A 21,411-nucleotide genomic window follows, 5' to 3' on the forward strand; every position below is an offset into this window, starting at 1 on the left:
TGAAAGTGAAGAAAACAAAATGTGTTAAGGGTCTAGAAATAAGCATGAAACTATACTAGACAAATAGGGATCCAACACTATATGTACTAACTTAAACAAGGCAATATGTTGAGCAAAGTATGAAACAATAATGCAAGAGGGGGAGGAAAAATAGATACTAACCTTTAGGGAAATTCTCAGTACAATAATCTCCACATTTGGCAAGAACTTCTACATCTTAAGGTTAGATGAAGTAGGTTGAATGTTTAGAAGGTAAAGATTGGCTAGCAAGTCTGATAGGTTATTGTTTCAAACATTTTGATCTCATTCTAGAGAGATCCTCAAGTCCAAATACCTAGTCCAACACCAGTGTTCTAAGGATTTTATAAGGCCATAGGTAGATTTTTTTCAATCACATGTCTAAAGAAATTCTATAATTGTTTTCAAGTAATAGTCTAAGGATTTAGGTACAAATATGGATAGCAAATCTCTAGTCAAAACTCATGAGTAGAGATACTTCACTGTGATGGATGAAGTTGATTTTTTCCACTTTAGAACACAACAATTATGTGTTTTTATCACCCATGGCCAGCATTGCCGATCATGATTGAACAATGAAATAAATGAGCCCAAAGATGAAATTGAAGAACATATTATCAAAAGGTATTTAGGTGTACATAAAAAGGAACCTATGGCATTAATAGGGCACCTAACTCAAAATGGAAGCTCTAGCCAAACCCCACCCAAATCCCACAATATCTCAATGATGGGAGAAGCACACACCAACAAATCCCTTGACAAAATGAATGTGACTAAAGAATTTTAGAGAGTGTACAAGTTAGACATGGGATACTATTCATACAATCACTTAGCCATGGTACATGATGAATTTTCTTCCTTAGGAATGCCATTTCATACTATAAAAATTGTATTGTGCCAAAATTTTCCATTTTAGTGTGAATATATAAAATTTATTATTAGATCTGTAACTAGATTGAGCCAGAAGCCATACCATACCTGGACTATTTAGACTGGGCAAAGAACTTGGTCTAGGCTCTATCAGAGCTTATGGATTCAACCCAAATACAAGTTCACCAGGAACCCTGGTCAAACCTTGGAAGGCACAAGGAAAAGCTTAACTTTTTAGCAAACAAGCCCCCTACCTATGGGTTCTATGTATATGAGACCATTGAGCCTTTAGAACTAATCTCCAATGGTATGAAGACTAAGTAAACTGAATAAATTTTTAGGGGTGGTAAAGAAAGGATACATAGTAAAGAAATGATTGCAGTAAAGAAGGGACACATAATAGCATTAAAGAAATGATCTACTGTTGAAATATCTTGACTTAATGAGCTAATTCTCATCGTATATGATAGGTTAAGATATAGCATAAATATGCAGCACTGAAATTATATCCGAAGTTGTTATATATGGAAGCCATCACCATTTCAAAACTTCACATCCCTATCATCCAACTTAGAGATAATTAGGTCTGCCAGATTCTTCTTGATTTCATTTACAAACAATGTAAAAAAAAAGGTTGGTATTTCATCACAAACTATCTTCTTTTCTTTATAAATTTCAAAGCTCTGAAGATACAGGGCAAGCAGGGAAAGCCCAAGAGAGGTGAAGTCGTATAAATTTTCTCTGCTATAATTTTGAAGATACGAGAATGGGAAACATTTCATCAATGCTCAAAAGCCATGAAATAGAGGAGGTTTAGCAACACTGCAATTACATGTTCTCACACCAACAGATTGTTTCCTTTTATCACAAATTCTGTGTACTTGATAGAAATAGGAAGGGCTTCGTAACAATAGATGAACTCATCTCTTTTGTGCCAGAGTTTGGTGCGAATCCCATTTGTAGGACATTCATGGGAAAAATGTTAAATGACTTGAATTTCAAAGATTTTGTATTGGTTTTGTCAACTCTAAGATCTGGATCTTCTTTAATTTGTCATGGAGATCTGTCTCAGCAAGTTATGGAGAAAGAAGGGTGTTATTCACAAAATAGTGTTTGGAAAGCTGAAGATTCTATCAGAATGAATGGCACTTCTTGGGTTACGATGGATGTTGGAATTGTAGGAATTAATTGTACTCCAATTCTACCACATTCTTTAATGGTGATGTATATAATTTAGTGTACATATGGCCAATAGAAAATGGGCTTTGATGATAGATTTAGTGAGACCACCTATTGGTAAATAAACGAGGTTCTGATTTTAGTGGTCTTAAAAATAGGTGTAAGCATTTATCCCCTTCGTCATCAGCCAAAGAAAGTAGACATATTATTATTGTGAGTAAAATTGAGATGAAATTGTATCGTTTTGTTCAATTAAAATTTTGGATAATACTATTTGGAATATGGTGGATAAGGGACAAAATTGTCTCTTGAAATGTCTCATATGATCTACTATCAGAGTTCTTTAAAGCTCTTTTCCTATTGAACAGTCTAATCCTTTTCTAAATATCTTTTTGATTGAATAAATGTTTGACATAGCATGAATATGCATCTCTGTTACAATCAAACTTATAAATGAAGATCTTTGACGGTGATACAGCGACTACAGTCAAAATAACAGAAACATGCATGAAGTTTAATAGTAAACTCAAATTGAAGAACTTAAACAGTAATAAAGACAAGCAAGTGATGCCAGAAGAGCACGACAATCTTGAACAAATGACATGAATCAACTTTTGCCATATTTGCCGTCGGGAGTCTAGAAAATGGATCTGCCAGTGATATGCCTTTCCAAGTCATGTCCCTAACTATTCAAATGCCTATGTCTACAAGAATCAATGAATTCACAATGAAGACTTAAGAGAGTCAAACTAATACCTTTGTTGGATCTATGGGCACGGGCCCTATAAATTGAAGGCTAAGTAAAATGAATAAAATTTTAGAGGCGGTGAGCTATCATAATAATGGAATTTTTTTCAAGTTGGGCACTCTGCAATCTCTACTTCAGGAAGGATCCCCCACTGCATACATGGGTCTAAATTTGGAATAGATTCCATAGGTCTGCATTCGAACAGCAAAGAATCTCCAGAGAAGTTAAAGAACCTAAAACCATGCCCAGACTCAACATATGCAGCCAAATCTGCAACACAACCAAAATGAGAAAATCCCACCTGATGCATGAATGAATCCCAATTTTGCTCACGCTCATACCTTTCTTACCTACAAATGAATGAAATTTTTTCTATTTTACCTGCGAATGAATGAAACATTTTCTTTTTTTGTTATAACATTGTGTTGGTCAAAATTTCGACCAAATTGGGCATAGAATTTTAATTTTCAACCAATGCAAGAATGAAAACAAAAAAAAGAAGAAATCATAGCTTTGGTCAAAAATTTTGGTAGAAAAAAAAGTGCAAATGTACTAGTGGTTGTGATCCTGACATCTCCAACTCATATGCTTGAGCCATCTATAGAGTGTCATGAGCCTAGTGTAGAATGGTGTGAGCTATATTATGTGGTGACTAACAATGGTGTGGTCTGTGCTTGCAGAACTATGGGGCCTTGATGTAGTTTAAAGGTGTTCATCACTAAGTGAACTAGTATCCACTGTGTATCAGAAATATGTCTGATACTTTGCAACAGGTCCTCCAAAAAATATAGCACTAGATCCATATGTCTGTTCTATCCAAAAAGAGCACGAACATCACCTAGTAATTGTAGTCTAGTAGCTCTATATGCCTCATCAAGGGAAGTTCTTGAAGTGCTACTCAATGCCTTTGAAGATGTTCAACCTAGATGACTCTGTCAAGTGTGACTATACTGACCAAGAGAGTTAGATGTGATACTAGCAGCCATAGATGCAATGTGTCCAATATTGTCAATTGCTCCCCTCTATAAAGAAATCACAACTCTATTAGCAATTGGAGCTAGTGTTGGAGTCATTGGAGGAAGTCTCTACCCAACAAACTATTTGACATCTAGAGGTAGCAGATGCTTTGTACTATGATATTGGTCACGATCTGCGATCTAACCACGTCCCTATCCACAATAATCTAGAATATCTAAGTAGTTGACATTGAGCCCCATGTGGGACTCAATGTACAATTGCTATGCAAAATAAAGAAGAATCTTATTGTTATTAGGATAAAGACCATGCATGGCTAAGAAATGAGGATAGATCATACTAGTGATAATAGGATCTATGCAACATGTCACTCGATAGCCCCTCATGCTACCCTGGGTACCCTCATATGATGGGAATAAATCTTGTTTGATGAAATCATTTGGGGCCACCCTCTTGATGTCATTAAAAGATGCATTTCCTGAAATTTTGGCTCTAAGCTCCATAGACATGGTAGCTAATACATTAGGAGTAAAAGAATGATCCTCTCTAAATCTAGCATTAAGATCCCATAAGATCCTACATATGATCACACAAATGTCTCTACATACACCATCATTAGAGGAGAGTACAGATTGCTCTAATCTAGGAACCTCCTACTCTACAAATGAAAATAGTGCATCAATATCAATGTGTAGGGGTTCTACAATAGTAGCAACACCAAGACCTACACCAGGAGCCATACCAAGACTTGAACTAGGAGCCACACCAGGACCTACACCAAGAGTCATAGTAGGATCTACACCATGAGCCACAACTCGAGCCCCAGCATGAGTCGCATTGCAAGTTGCACCATTAACTACACCACGAGTCACACCACGAGCTACACCACGTGCCACACTAGTAGGAGTCACAACAAGAGTCTCATCACCCTTAGATTGATGACTACGATGATCAATGATTAAGATAATATATATTGTAAATACACATATGCATACATGTGCAAAAATATACTATGATCGAGCTAGAGAAATAGTTAAATTTGTAGTAGTCTAGTACACAAATTTATATTTAAAAGATACAAATCATACATCATCTAATCTACACATATGTATCATACATGAGAAAGAGAACTCGTTTTGTGAGGAAAGAGACTATGAGGCTTAAGAGAAATTATGAATATGATATGAGACAACATTAGGGTCAGAGTTAGAGTCAGGGTAAGGGTTAGGATTAGAATTAGAGATAGAGTTAGGATTAGGGTTAGGGTTATAATTAGGGTTGGGGTTAGGGTTAGAGTTAGAGTTAGAGTTGGAGTTAAAGTTAAGGTTAGAGTTCGGTTTAGAGTTATGGTTAGAATTAGGGTTAGAATTAGGATATTAGAGTTAGGGTTGGTTAAGGTTAGGGTTAGGGTTAGGTCTAGAATTAGTGTTAGGATTAGGGTTAGAGTTTGATTGAGAGTTAGAGTTAGGGTTCTAATTCAAGTTAGAGTTAGAGTTAGGGTTAGGGTTATAGTTGGATTTAAAGTTAGGGTTACAATAATGGTTAGAGTTAAGGTTAGAATTAGTGTTAGGATTAGGGTTAGACTTAGGGTTAGGTTTAGAATTAGTGTTAGGAATAGGGTTAGAGTTAGGTTTAGAATTAGTGTTAGGGTTAGGGTTAGAATTATTGTTAGGATAAGGGTTAGAATTAGTGTTAGGATTAGGGTTATAGTTAGGTTTAGAATTAGTGTTAGGATTAGGGATAGGGTTGATGTTATTGTTAGAGTTGGAGTTGGAGTTAGAGTAGGAGTAGGAGTAGGAGTTAGAGCTATATTTAGAGTTAGAGTTAGGGTTATAGTTGGAGTTAAAGTTAGGGTTAGAATTAAGGTTAAAATTAGTGTTAAGATTAGCATTAGGGTTAGGGTTAGGTTTAGAATTAGTGTTAGGATTAGGGTTAGAGTTAGTTTTAGAATCAATGTTTGGATTAAGGTTAAGGTTAGGATTAGGGTTAGGATTAGAGTTATGTTTATAATTAGTGTTAGGATTAGGGTTAGAATTTTTCTTAGAGTTAAAGTTAGGGTTCTAGTTCAAGTTAGAGTTAGAGTTAGAGTTAGTGTTAGGATTAAAGTTAGAGTTAGGATTTTTATTAGGGTCAGGGTTAAGATTAGAATTAGGGTTACATAACTAGGGTTATATATAGGGATAGGGTTAGGGGTGGAAATAGAGCTAGATTTAGGGTTAGGGTTATGATTAGAGTTAGGATTACAATTAGACTTAAAGTTAGGGTTAGGATTAGAGTCAAAGTTAGGGTTTGTCTTATTATTATGGTTAATGTTATTTTGGGGGTTACTACTCCTATAAGAGTTTACATTAGTTCTATTGTTACACTAAGTTAGTGTTATGATAATTGTTAAGTTAATTTTTTATGTGGGTTAGTTCTATTAAAATGCTCATAATTAGTGTTATTGTGACACACATATATATATATTTTAATAATGTACTCGCTCCTTCTCTTATCCCTTCCCACTCTCTCTAGAGATTTCTTGTAATCATTGCTCTCTCTCTCTCTCTCTCTCTCTCTCTCCATCTCTAATCTCTAGATACACCCCCTAATCTCTCTTTCTCTCCCTCATTACTCTCTCTCTCTCTCTCTCTCTCTCTCTCTCTCTCTCTCTCACACACACACACACACACACACACACATAGAGACACATTTTTCTAATTTTTTTCTAATAACCTTAACATGTAGTTAACCAATAAAAAATAATTATGACCTTTAGTGCTCAAAGAAAATCTTTTTTTTTTTAATGTTATACTAATATTTTTGCTTTACTTTTACCAAAGTTTTCCTGATGTTTTATAATGACTTTTTATTATTGTTGTGTTTTCTAATGTTATAATAATATTTTTATAAATTTTCTTTCTAATGTTATACTAATATTTTTCTAATATTCTAGACTTTTTTTTAAATATTTTATAATATTTTTGTAATATTTTCTAATGTTTTTCTAATGTTTTTTCTAATATTATCTAATATATTTCTAATAAGAATAATATATTTCTAAATTTATTTCCTAATGTTATACTAATATTTTTCTAATATTCTAGACTAATATTTTTTAATATTTTCTAATGTTTTTCTAATATTTTCTAATATTCTAGACTAATGCTTTTTAATATTTTCCAATGTTTTTTCTAATATTTTCTAATTTTTTTCTAAGTTTTTACTAATAACACTAATAAATAATTAACCAATAAATAAATTATAAATGAAGAATTAATATAATTAACTAACACTGATAAGCAATAAAGTTATTAAATTAACACTAAAATATTTATTGAAAACTTAGAAACCATAATTTTTTTTCAAATAATCAAATATAAATATACCCAAAATAGCGGAATGACCAAAAACCGGAGGAAAAAGATGTAACTCGCTCAACACCCACAACACATTCCCTCCAACCTCTAAAACATTTATTTGTCACCATAAAAGAGAATGAAAATGGAAAACAATAAATAAGGGGTAAATTGTAGCTTTTATATGTTCACACGAATGTTTATAAGAGGTGTGTTTGCATGAATATTTGTTTAATGTTCAGGTGAACATCTAGGGTGTTCGTGCGAATAATTGAAAACCAAAAATTTGTATTTGTTTTCAATTTTATTTGTGCCACAAAAGTGGCACCCACGATTATGGGATCACCCAGGCATGAAGTGCATACCCTAACTTATAACAAATGGTTGGATATAAAGGCTCCATATGTTGGCCCAACAATGGAAGCCAAGGATGTAACCATGCATGTATTGGCATAGTCTCCCTATGAGAATTCCAAGTATATATTATTGCTATTAATTTGGGCATCACTATATGATCCAAAATATTATGAAGTAATGAAGCCTATCATAACTTCTCCCATGTCTCTAGAAAACGTAGCATAGATTTAGGGTCCCTTGGCTCCTAGGAATTTGTAGCATCTATTCTCACTGCTGGAAGAATAACTTCAGTGAAGATTTGAGTGTAAGGAGTTGAAGAAGCAAGTTCTGCTTCTATGTAAATGCCATAATCATGAGGCCCATTCCCTTACAAAAGCCTCTTCCATAATGACATTACCTCTAAACCATGCAAAGAATGTTGAAGTCATTCCCAACCTTGTTATAAGCAATGAAAAAGAAAATGCAGATGCAATACATGACAAATTACACAATTTGTAGTCTTTATATATACAAAGGGATCTTTTTTAAGGTACTTATTCCATATTAGTAAAATAGAAATATTGATTTAGTTGCATACATATTCTAGAATTCAAATAATAAAACATAAAACTCACTCAAACAAGGCTAAGTGGCTTAGCTCAAGATTCTATACAAAAACAATGCAAACGAGAAAAAATGGGTAGAGTTCCTAATAAATTCTATAAAAACATATCCTAGAAGATATTTTTAGAAAGATAAAATCCATAATCAAGTTAAATTGGTCTAGTTTCTTATTAGCTGGGTCAATTACAAATTCCTATAGAACTATCATCGAATTACGTACAATAAAACAACCAATTAGTTCTTCCCAACTAGTAGGATCAAATATAGTTTTCCAAGGAGATAAAACTGCATATGTAGATGAATCACTTGCATGCCAGGCATGAACTAATAAAATATGTAGAAGAAATAGATGAGGAATCATGTGAACAACTCCCTAAATGTTCAAGAAAACAAGAAGGCCAAAACAAGAAGAATGATGGAGGGAGTAACAAGGAGTTATAGACAAGAGGAATGAAGAGGAAGGGGATAGAGGACAAGGGGCCACCTTAAAAGAAGAAAATGTAAAAAGACAAGATGGCTTCACAAGTTGTGACTGAATTAGAGACAACAAGAAGTTCAAGTTTAGGGTTCTCACCCTTATGTTCAAGTAAGAAAGATACAGATTCCACCTCTAATGGTAGTAATGAACAACATATTGAGAGACATTTGTGGTTTTCATTGAGACCATTTCAAATGATGATCAGATAGGGTTGTAAGACACAAATGTCTTGAACATTAATTTGAGCACCCAAGATCATGATTAAGGAATTCAAATTCATGTGGATGAACTAGGTGATTTCACCTCCCTAACATGGCTATCAAAGAGAATGTGATGGGGACAAATAATAATAGCCCAACACATTAGGAGTTAGCAAGGTAGGTCTAATAATTACTTTTCAATTTGGTTTTCTTCATGTAATATTATTTTATTTTCAAGATTGATTCCTAGATATGGGTTCCATTCTCCCATATTTTCCATAATTTTATGTGTTGGTCTAAATGTTGTAATAGATTCATAAAGGTTAGACTTGTGGGATCGTAACTAGTCAGTTTTTTGGGAAAATTCCCTAGACAACAAAATGTCTAGCCCAATTTGTGCATAAAATAAAGTGTGTAAGGCATTTTGCTACACTTAGAAAAACTTCATATTTAGGATAAAGGTTTTAATATTTTTAGCTTTTCAATTATGGTGATTACAAGTTTTTGTTTAATTTTTTTAGTGTGTATTTTCCAAAACTGCTTAATTAAGTTTATTTGAATCATTTAGCTTGCATTATTATTTTAAATTCCCCCAATACATTTCATTCCTAATCATAAAATTATCCCATTTAGCACTTGAGTTCAACTTGAGCCTTCTGAGGTATCTCTCTTTTGACCGTAAATAAGGGGTGGAAACATCTCTTTCATACCAAATAGGCATCCCCACCTATCTTTCTTTAATGTACATTTTCATTCTTGCTAAAATTATTTGAACATGTCCACTCTAGCTAGGAGAATAACTTTAGTGAAGAGTTGAGTATAAGGAGATGTAGATGCCATAATCATGAGGCTCATTTCCTTACAGAACCCTTTGTCATAATGACATTAACTCTAAACCATGCAAAGGATGTTGAAGTGGTTCCCAACCTTGGAACACTCTTATAAGAAATGGAAAAGCAAATACATATGCAATACATGACAAATTGCACAACTTGTAGTCCTCCTGATATTTGGACTCTAAATTCTCAAAGACACTTGCAAGTGATTCCAATGTCATAGTACCTACCACAAAAAATTTCTCAATTCTATCCAGTGCTCCCATAATATCCTCTATGTTTTCTTGATGATGTTTCTATCATATAATCTCTTTCTAAAGCAACTCCTCTTTTGATATATTTGCAAAGACTCTCTATCATGACTTAAATTTGAACAAACTTCTAAGTATCTTCCTCTACCATATCTAAAATCAACTTCACATTGTGCTATAACTCTGACATAGGTTTTTGATCCTTGATATCTTTCATTTCAGCATTTAAGTTTTCAAGATTGGTCAACATCCTCACTTGCAGACCTCTCATGTCAACCACTTTCTATATTTTTTCAACACCATGTTCTTTCTTTTGAGCTAATAGTTCTTCAGGTGCCTCTTCTTTTGAAACATTAATTTTTGTTGAAATATTGTAAACTCTTAGAAAATGCATTATTTTTTTCTATTACCATTGATGGGCTTCCCTTAAACAAAATAAAAATGAAGAGGTATAAATACACCAAATTTTTAGTTCAAAACCATATGTGAAGATATAAACATTAAGTACAACATGTTCAAGATTTCTACAGATATACACATTAATTACACCAAATTTTTCTTTCAAAACCATATGTGCAAATATAAACATTAAGTACAACATGTCCAATATTTTTGCAGATATACACATTAATTACACCAAACTTTTCTTTCAAAACCATTTGCGAAGAATAAAATTAAGTACAACCAACTTAATAATGGTAAAAAAAAAAAGTTATTCCCATGAAGAAGGATCATGTTAGATAATACAAAATTTTTTGATCAAAATAGGGAGACAATAGCTAGATTGTTATCTAAATTTCAAAGAGAAGACGGTGATAAATTTTATTGTCCTTGCAAGAGTTGTAATGGTTTAAAGAGAAGAAGAATCAAAATTAAAATAGCTAAGAGACATTGTAGGGAAAATGGTCACACTGAAGGGTGTTTATATTAACATCCATTGGTAAGTTTTCTTTTCATATTGTTCCTGCAATTAATATACATATGAACCATGGAACGAGGGTTTGATTATCATCATTTTTATATAGGTTGATCTCCTCAAGGTAGTACATGATATGGACCACCACTTCTCAAAGGAACATGGAGTTGTGAATATGGAGGTATGAGTATTGAAGGAGAAGATTGTGATCCCATGGAAGATGATGCTCATGCACCATAAAACACATTTCGAGATGATGGTACGAATGCATTGATCCATGATACATTTGGTATTGGTGTTGTTGTTGATGATGATGATGACTATGAGGAGGATGACATTGAGGTCATCCATGATTTACCTCTACTTGAGAAGGAAAACACAAACCTTTATGAAGGATCCTATTTAACTCTACACTCTATTGTATTGTTGTTGGTAAATTTCAAGGTTATAAATGGTTTATCCAACATAAAAATGTCATGTATGCTAAGGTTTGTGATATATGTCATTATAATCTATAAAAGGTGAAATATGTGCCATTAAGATTGTTTATACTAAGGACTTATATTTTTTTATCTAGATTAATAGTGATTATTTGGTACCATCATAAAATTTTCTCCCTTGCTTGTACTAAGAATTATGTGCCACTATGAATTATATTGGAATGGAGTATCAAGCAATAGATGCTTGTCCTGAAGATCATGTAATTTATCATAAAGAACACGAAAATGCATAGAATGTTGGAAATGTCATATGAGAAGATAAAAAGATGATCAAGTGACAAAAAGGGTACCTCACAAGGTTCTTCATTACATCCCCATTATTCCACATCTTAAAAAACTATTTAGGTGCAATAGCTTGGCACAATTTATGGATTACCATGCATGTAATAGAAGTCGAGGTAAAATTATTCGAATGCATATGGATGGTTCAAAATTTATGGACATAGAGGAAGAGTGTCCACAATTTAAAGAAGAAAATCAAAATCTCAGGCTTTCTCTAGGAACTGATAGTGTCAATCCATTTGGAGATATGAGATCTGTTTACTTGGTGTGGCCTGTTTTTGTTATCAACAATAACCTTCCTCCATGGATGTCAATAAAGAGCGAGGATATTAGGTTGGAAATGATTTTTCTAGGTATTTTATTATTTTATTGTTACCTACATGTAGTTATAAGTCTTGGAGTGAAATGACCATAATAATTATCTAATGTTGTTCATTCAACTAGGTAAGTACCAAGTGAAAGATATGAATGTATATATTACGCCTCTTATTGAAGAGTTGTTGGTGTTATGGAATGGTTTCACTATGTATGATATCTATAGACCAATTGGACAAAAAATATCAATTCCATGCAATGCTTGTATTGAGAATTCATGATGCCCTAGGGTTGACACATTTCGATGCAATGTTATGCTGAAATCTAGTTGTACACAATAATACTAATTCCAAAAATGAACATATTTAATTGAATTGTATTATTATCTTGTAGGTCTTCAAACAAAGGGAAAATTAACATGTCTAATGTGTGGTCCAAAGATAAAATCTCATCTGTTCCCAAAAGCTTAAGAAAGCAGGTGTTTGATGAGAATATGCACTTCCTCCACATACATCATAAGCTTCAAAGTGCCAAAAAATATCTTATCAATGGGAAAGAAGAGACTACATAAAAGCCACAAAGAATGACACCTCCCCTATGACAATTGGAATATAATAGAATTTGAGGTAGTATCAGTCCACCTAATGGTTTATGTTTGGAAATGATATATTTTGATTGTGTTTTGTTGGCTAGTTATGTAATTTGATGTTCGTGAAGGTCGTTAAGGCATCATTGACCACCTTCCAAAGGGATTAAAATGTTATCCCAGAGAATTTAGTAGGTTGCCCTACTATGAGTAGCTACAAATTGTGCATTTGTTTGATACTATGCATATTGGAAAGAATGTAACAGAGACATTGTGAAAAATGTTGGATGGAAGGCATGGCAAAGAAAAACTTTCCAAAATTTGTAGTGACATTCATGATTCCAATCATGCAATGAAAAATATCATCGAATCAAATAGAAATGGAGACTAGATTAATGCAAGTACCCTTTCTTGGTTATTTATGGAGCAACAAAGTAATGCAATAAAAGAAGTCATACAAAAAAATTGATTTACTACAGGATTTTCTGCGAATATAAGCAATCTCATCACTAGTAGCAGTCACACCAAGAGCCTCATCACCCTCAGACTAATGATGAGGATGATCAATGATCAAGCTAATATATATTGTAAATACACATATACATACATGTACAAAAATCTACTATGATCAAGCTTGAGAAATAGTTAACTTTATAGTAGTCTAGTATACAAATTTATGTTTAAAAGATACAAACATACATCATCTAATCTACACATATTTATCATACATGAGAAAGGGAGCTCATTTTGTGAGAAAAGAGATTATGAGGTTCAAGAGAAATTATGAATATGATTTAAGAGAGGGTTAGGGTTAAAGTTAGAGTCGAGGTAACGGTTAGGGTTAGAATTAGGGTAAGGATTAGGGTTAGAATTAGACATAGAATTAGAATTAGGGTTAGAATTTTACTTAGAGTTAGAGTTAGGGTTCTCGTTCAAGTTAGAGTTAGAGTTAGAGTTGGAGTTAGAGTTGTAGTTAAAGTTAGGGTTAGAGTTAGGTTAAGAATTAGTCTTAGGATTAGGGTTAGAGTTAGGGTTAATGTTAGGTTTAGAATTAGTGTTAGGATTAGGGTTAGGGTTAGAATTAGGGTTAGAATTTGACTCAGAGTTAGAGTTAGGGTTCTAGTTCAAGTTAGAGTTAGAGTAGGAGTCAGAGTTTATGTTGGAGTTAGAGTTAGGGTTATAGTTAGAGTTATAGTTGGAGTTAAAGTTAGGGTTAGATTTAGGATTAACACTAGTGTTAGGATTAGGGTTAGGGCTAGGGTTAGGGTTAGGTTTATAATTAGTGTTAGGATTAGGGTTAGAGTTAGGTTTAGAATTAGTGTTAGGATTAGGGTCAAGGTTAGGATTAGGGTTAGTGTTAGGGTTAGGATTAGGTTTAGAGTCAAGTTTAAAATTAGTGTTAGGATTAGGGTTATAATTTGACTTAGAGTTAGAGTTAGGGTTCTAGTTCAAGTTAGAGTTAGAGTTAGAGCTAGAGTTAGGATTAAAGTTAGAGTTAGGATTTAGCTTAGGGTAGAATTAGGGTTATAGAACTAGGGTTATATATAGGAATAGGGTTAGGAGTGGAATTGAAGCTAGATTTAGGGTTAGGGATAGGATTAGAGTTAGAGCTATGGTTTGGATTAGCATTAGGGTTAGGATTACAATTAGAGTTAGAGTTAGGGTTAGGATTAGAGTTAGAGTTAGGGTGTGTCTTATTATTATGGTTAAGGTTATTTTTGGGGTTACTACTTCTATAAGAGTTTATATTAGTTCTATTATTACACTTTAAGCTAGTGTGATGCTAATTGTTTGGTTAATTTTTTATGTGCGTTAGTTCTATTAAAATGCTTATAATTAGTGTTATTGTGACACATATTATTATGTTTTTTTATAATGTACTCACTTCTTCTCCTATTCCTTCACTCTCTCTCTCTCTCTCTCATTTTTCTAATATGTTTTTTCTAATAACACTAATATGTAATTAACCAATAAAAAATAATTATGACCTATAGCGCTAAAAAAAAATCTTTTTTTTCCTTTAATGTTATAATAATATTTTTGTTATACATTTTACCAACATTTTTCTAATATTTTTTAATGATTTTTATATTATCTTTTGTTTTCTAATGTTATACTAATATTTTTATAAATTTATTTCCTAAATTAAATTTAAAAATATTTTCCAATATTTTCTAATGTTTTTCCTAATATTTTCTAATATTTTTCTAATATTTTTCTAATATCCCTAACATGTAATTAATCAATAAAAAATAATTATGACTTTTGGTGTGCAAAGAAAACCAATTTTTTTCTAATGTTATAGGAATATTTTTGCTATATATTTTACTGACATTTTCCTAATTTTTTTGTAATGACTTTTTATTATTATTTTGTGTTTTCTAATGCGATACTATATTTTTTCTAAATTTGTTTCCTAATCTTATACTTACAATTTTCTAATATTTTAGGATAATGTTTTTTTTATATTTTCTCATGTTTTTATAATATTTTTCTAAATTCGTTTCCTAATGTTATACTAATATTTTTCTAATATTCTAGACTAATGTTTTTCTAACATTTTCTAATAACACTAATATATAATTAACCAATTAAAAAATATTTTAAAAAAATTTAATATAATTAAATAACATTAATAAGCAATAAAGTTATTAAATTAACACTAAAATATTTATTGAAAACTTAAAAAACAAAAAAAAAATTCAAATAATGAAATATAAACATACCCAAAATAGGGCAATGCCCAAAACTCGAGGAAAAAGATGTAACGCGCTCAACACCCACAACACGTTCCCTCGAACCTCTAAAACATTTTTCTGTCAACACAAAAGAAAAAATGAAAATGAAAAATAGTAAATAAGGGGTAAAATTGTAGCTTTTATATGTTCACATGAATGCTTATCAAAGGTGTGTTTGTTTTAATATTTGTTTAATGTTCAGGCAAACATAGGGTATTTGCTCGAATAACTGAAAACAAGAAAATTTCATTCATTTGCAATTTTGTTTGTGCCACAAAAGTGGCACCCACTATTGTGGGATCACCTAGGCATGAAGTACATTCCCTAACTTATTTAAATGGTTGGATATTAAGGCACCATATGCTGGCCCAATAATGGAAGCTAAGGATGTAACCATGTAAGTATTGGCACAGTCTTCCTATGAGGATCCCAATTATATATTGTTGATGTTAATTTGGGTATCGCAATATGATCCAAAATGTTATGAAGTACTGAAGCCTATAGTAACTTCTCCCATGTCTCTAGAAAATGTAGCATAGGTTTAGGATCCCTTGGCTCCTAGGAATCTGTAGCAGCTATTCTCATTTATAGAAGAATAACTTTAGTGAAGATTTGAGTGTAATGAGTTGAAGAAGCAAGTTTTGATTTTGTGTAAATGCCATAATTATGATGCTCATTCACTTGCAGAAGCCTCTTCTATAATGACATTACCTCTAAACCATGCAAAGGATGTTGAAGTAGTTCCCAACCTTGTTATAAGTAATGAAAAACAAAATGTAGATGCAATACATGACAAATTGCACAACTTGTAGTCTTTATATATAGAGAGAGATATTTCTAAGGTTCTTATTACATATTAGCACAACAACAAAAAATGATCTAGTTGCATACATATTGAAAAATTCAAATAATAAAACATAAAACTCACTCAACTTGTGCTAAGTGACTTAACTCAAGATCCTACACAAAAATAATGCAGAACAAGAAAAATATGTAGAGTTCACAAGAAATTCTACAAAAACATATCATAGAAGATATTTTTAGAAATAAAAATGCATAAGTGAGTTAAATTGGTCTACTTGTTGATTAGATGGGTTGATTACAAATTCCTATAGAATTTTCATCGAATTAGGTACAATAAAATTGACAATTAATTGTTTCTAACTTGCAGGATCAAATATAGTTTTCCAAGGTGATAAAATGGCATATGTGGATGCATCACTTGCATGCTAGGCATGAACTAATAAAAAATATAGAAGAGCCAAATGAGGAATCATGTGAACACATCCCTAAATGTTCAAGAAAACAAGAAGAAGAATGGAGGGAGTGGCAAGGAGTTACAAACAAGAAGAATGTAGAGGAAGGGGATAGAGGAAAAGGGGCCACCTTAAAAGAAACAAAGGTCAAAAGGAAAGCTGGCTTCACAAGTTGTGACCGAATTAGAGGCAAATAGAAGTTCAAGTTCAAGGTACTCATTCTAATGGCCAAGTAAGAAAGAGATGGATTCCCTCTCTAATGAAAGTAACAAACAAAATATTGAGAGAAATTATGTATTTGACATTGAGGCCCTTTCAAATGACGATCAAATAGGTCTCTAAGGTGCAAATAAATTGGACATTAATTTGAGAACCCAATAGTATGATTAAGGAATTCAATTATGTCATAAGGATGAACAAAGTGAGATCATCTCCTTGACTTGCCTATCAAAGAGAATGTGATGGGGACAAATAATAATAGCCCAACACATTACAACTTAGCAAGGTAGATCTAATATTTTCCTTTTGATTTGGTTTTCTTCATGCAATATTATTTCATTTCTAAGATTGATTCCTAGATAGGCATTCCATTCCCCCTTCTTTTCCATATTTTTATGTGTTGGTGTAAATTTTGTAACACATTCATAAAGGTGAGACTTGTAGGATTGTAACTAGTCATTTTATTGGGCAAATTTCCCATGGGACAAAATGCCTAGCCCATTTTGTTGCCTAAAATAGAACGTGTAAGGAATTTTGATACACTTAGAAAAACTTCAAATTTAATATAAAGGTTAATATTTTTAGCTTTTCAATTATGGTGATTACAAGGTTTTGTTTAATTTTTTTAGTGTGTATTTTCCAAAACCATTTAATTGAGTTTATTTAAATCATTTAGTTTGCATTATTATTTTAAATTCCCCCAATCCATTTCATCACTAATCATAAAATTGTCACATTTATCACTTGAGTTTACCTTGAGCTTTTTGAGGAATCTCTCTTTCGATCATAAAAAAGGGGTGGAAACATCTCTTTTATACCAAATAGACATCCCCGCCTATATTTCTTTAATGTACATTTTCATTCTCACTAACATTATTTGAACATTTCCATTCTTCCTGGAAGAATAACTTCAATGAAGAGTTGAGTGTAAGGAGTTGACGAAGCAAGTTATGCTTCTATGTAGATTCCATAATCATGAGGCTCATTCCCTTGTAGAAGCCTTTGCCACAATGACATTACCTCTAAACCATGCAAAGGATGTTGAAATAGTTTCCAATCTTGGAACATTCTTATAAGAAATGGAAAAGGAAATACATGTGCAATACATGAAAAATTACACAACTTGTAGTCCTCCTAATATTTGGACTCTAAATTCTCAAAGACACTTGCAAGTGATTCTAGTGTCATAGTACCTACCACAACACTTTCCTCGATTCTATCCAATACTCCCATAATATCCTCTATGTTGTCTAGATATTGTTTTTGCCTTGCAGTCTCTTTCTAAGACCACTCCTCCTTTTGGTATATTGCCACATACTCTCTCTCTCTCTCTCTCTCTCTCTCTCTCTCTCTCTCTCTCTCTCTCTCTCTCTCTCTCTCTCTCTCATGCCTTAAATTTTGATCAAAATCCCAAATTTCTTCTTCTACCATATCTAAAATCAACTTCACATTGTGTTGTAACTTTGACATAGGTTTTTGATCCTCGATAGCTTTCATTTTAGCATTCAAGTTTTCAAGATTGGTCAACACCCTCACTTGTGGAGCTCTCATGTCAATCACTTTTTGTATTGTTTTGACAACATGTTCTTGCTACTAAGCTAATAGTTCTTCTAGTGCATTTTCTTGTAAAACTTTAATTTTGTTGAACAATTGTAAACTTTTAGAAAATACATTCCTTTTTTCTATTACCATTAATGGGCTTCCCTTGAACAAAATCAAAATGAAGAGGTATACATACACTAAATTTTTATTCAAAACCATATGGGAAGATATAAACATTAAGTACAACATATCCAATATTTTTGTAGATATACACATTAATTACACCAAGTTTTTCTTTCAAAACCATATGTGTAGATATAAACATTAAGTACAACATGTCAAATATTTTTGTAGATACACACATTAATTACACCAAAATTTTCTTTCAAAACCATATATGCAGAAAAAAAATTAAGTAAAACCAAATTAATAAGGGTAAAAGAATAATTTATTCCCATGAAGAAGGATCATGTCAAATAATACAAGGAAATTTGATCAAAATAGGGAGACAATCAATACATTATTGTCTAAATTTCAAAGATAAGATGATGGTAAATGTTATTGTCCTTGCAAGAGTTGTAATGGCTTAAAGACAAGAAGAGTCAATATTAACAGTAGCTAAGAGACATTGTAGGGATAATGGTCACACTAAAGGAGGGTCTAATTATCATCCATTGGTAAGTTGTTTTTTATATTGGTCTCATAATTAATATGCATATTAACCATCAAACAAGGGTTTTATTATCATCATTTTTATATAGGTCAATCTCCGTAGTGTAGTATGTGATATGGACCACCACATCTTTGAAGAACATGAAGGTTTCAGTATTGAAGGAGAAAATTGTGATCCCATGGAAGATGATGGTATGAATGCATTGATTCATGACACATTTGGTACTAGTGTTATTGTTGATGATGATGATGACTATGAGGATGATGACATTGAGGTTGTCCATGATATACATCTACTTGAGAAGGAAAACACATACCTTTATGAAGGATCCCAATCAACTCTTCTCTTTGTTGTATTGTTGTTGGTGAATTTGAAGGTTATCAATGGTTTACCCAACATAAAAATATCATGTATGCTAAGGTTTGTGATATACGTCATTATAGTCTATAAAAGGTGAAATATGTACCATTAAGATTTTTTATACTATGGACTTATATTTTTTCCTCTAGATTGATAGGTGACTATTTTTTACCACCATCAAATGTTCTCCCTTGCTCGTACCAAGAATTATGTTCCATTATGAAATATATTGGAATGGAGTATCAAGCAATAGATGCTTGTCACAAAGATCATGTAATTTATCATAAAGAACACTTAAATGCAACATAATGCCCCAAATGTCATACAAGTAGATATCAAGATGATCAAGTGAAAAAAAAGGTGCCTCGCAATGTTCTTCATTACATCCCCATTAGTCAACATCTTGAATTATTATTTAAAGTGTAGTAGCTTGGCACAATTTATGGCTTACCATGCATGCAATAGATCTCAAGATGATATTATTCAAATGCATGTGTATGGTTCAACATTTATGGACATAGATGACAAGTGGCCACACTTTAAAGGAGAACCTTGAAATCCCAAGCTTTCTCTAGCAACTGATGATGTCGATCTATTTGGAGATATGATATCTTTTTACTTTTTGTTTTGCCTATTTTTGTTATCAATAATAACCTTCATCCATGGATGTCAATAAAGAGCGAGCACATTAGCTTGGCAATGATTGCTCTAGGTATTTTATTATTTTATTGTTACCTACATGTAGTTATAAGTCTTGGAGTGAAATGACCACAATAATTATCTAATGTTGTTCATTCAACTAGGTAAGTACCAAGTGAAAGATATGAATATATATATTGTGCCTCTTATCGACTAGTTATTGGTGTTATGGAATGGTTTCACTATGTATGATATCTCTAGACCAATTGCACAAAAAAATTTCATTTCCATGCAATGCTTGTGTGGAAAATTCATGATGTCCTAGGGTTGACATATTTCTATTCAATTTTATGCTAAAATCTAGTTGTAAGCGATAATACTAATTCCAAAAATGAACATATTTAATCCAATTGTGTCCTTATCTTCTAGGTCTCCAAACAAAGGGAAAATTTGCATGTCCAATGTGTGGTCCAACAATGAAATCTCGTCATTCCAAAAGTTTAAGAAAGAAAGTATTTGATGAGATTCTTCCACATACATCATAAGTATCAAAGTGCTAAAAAATATCTTTTCAATGGGAAAGAAGAGAATACATCAAAGCCACGAAGAATGACACCTCGCCTATGCAAATTGGAATATAATAGAATTTGAGATGGTATTGCTCCACCTAATTCTTTATGTTTGGAAATTATATATTTTGATTGTGTTTTGTTGGCTAATTATGTAATTTGATGATCAGGAAAGGTCATCAAGGCATCACCAACTACCTTCCAACGAGACTAAAATGTTATCCCAGATAATTTAGTAGGTTTCCCTTTAACATAAGCAACTACAAATTTTGCATTTGTTTGACAGTATCCATATTGGAAAGAATGTAATAGAGACACTATGGAAAATATTGGATGGAAGGCATGACAAAGAAAAAATTGCCAAAATTTGTAGTGGCATTCATAATTCCAATCATGCAATGAAAAATATGATTGAATCAAATAGTAATGAAGACCAATTTAATGCAAGTTCTCTTCCTTGGTTACTTATGGAGCAACAAAGTTATGCCATAAAAGAATTCATACAAAAAAACTGATTTCCTATAGGACTCACTGCGAATATAAGCAATCTCATGTCAAAGAAAAGTAAATTTTGGCAAGGGATGAAAACACTTGATTGGCATACCTTGATCAAGGAAAGTCATGGTCTTTTGTATTTATAATAGGGTGATCCCACAATAATGGGTTCCACCTTTTGACCAATTTTGACACTGAAATCAATATTTTTACAACAAACATCATGTTCAAGTGGCTATATTTCGAAAACTATAAATAATTTCAAGATGACATAAACTAATAATTTTGAGTACTCTATTCCTACTTTGTAACCATATTTAAAAATTTATTTATGTCAATTTTTTCATCTCCTTCGAAAAGTGGTACATAATAAAATTCAATATTTTAAAAGAGTGACAGTCTGTTTGACACACATAACTTTTTTCAAAAAATGATAATGAAGTAATTCTTTCGGTGTTAGATTCTTAA

This window comes from Cupressus sempervirens, chromosome 5 (genome assembly GCF_028749045.1).
Source record: "Cupressus sempervirens isolate cs-2001-9-10 chromosome 5, ASM2874904v1, whole genome shotgun sequence".
In the NCBI taxonomy this organism is placed as follows: domain Eukaryota; kingdom Viridiplantae; phylum Streptophyta; class Pinopsida; order Cupressales; family Cupressaceae; genus Cupressus; species Cupressus sempervirens.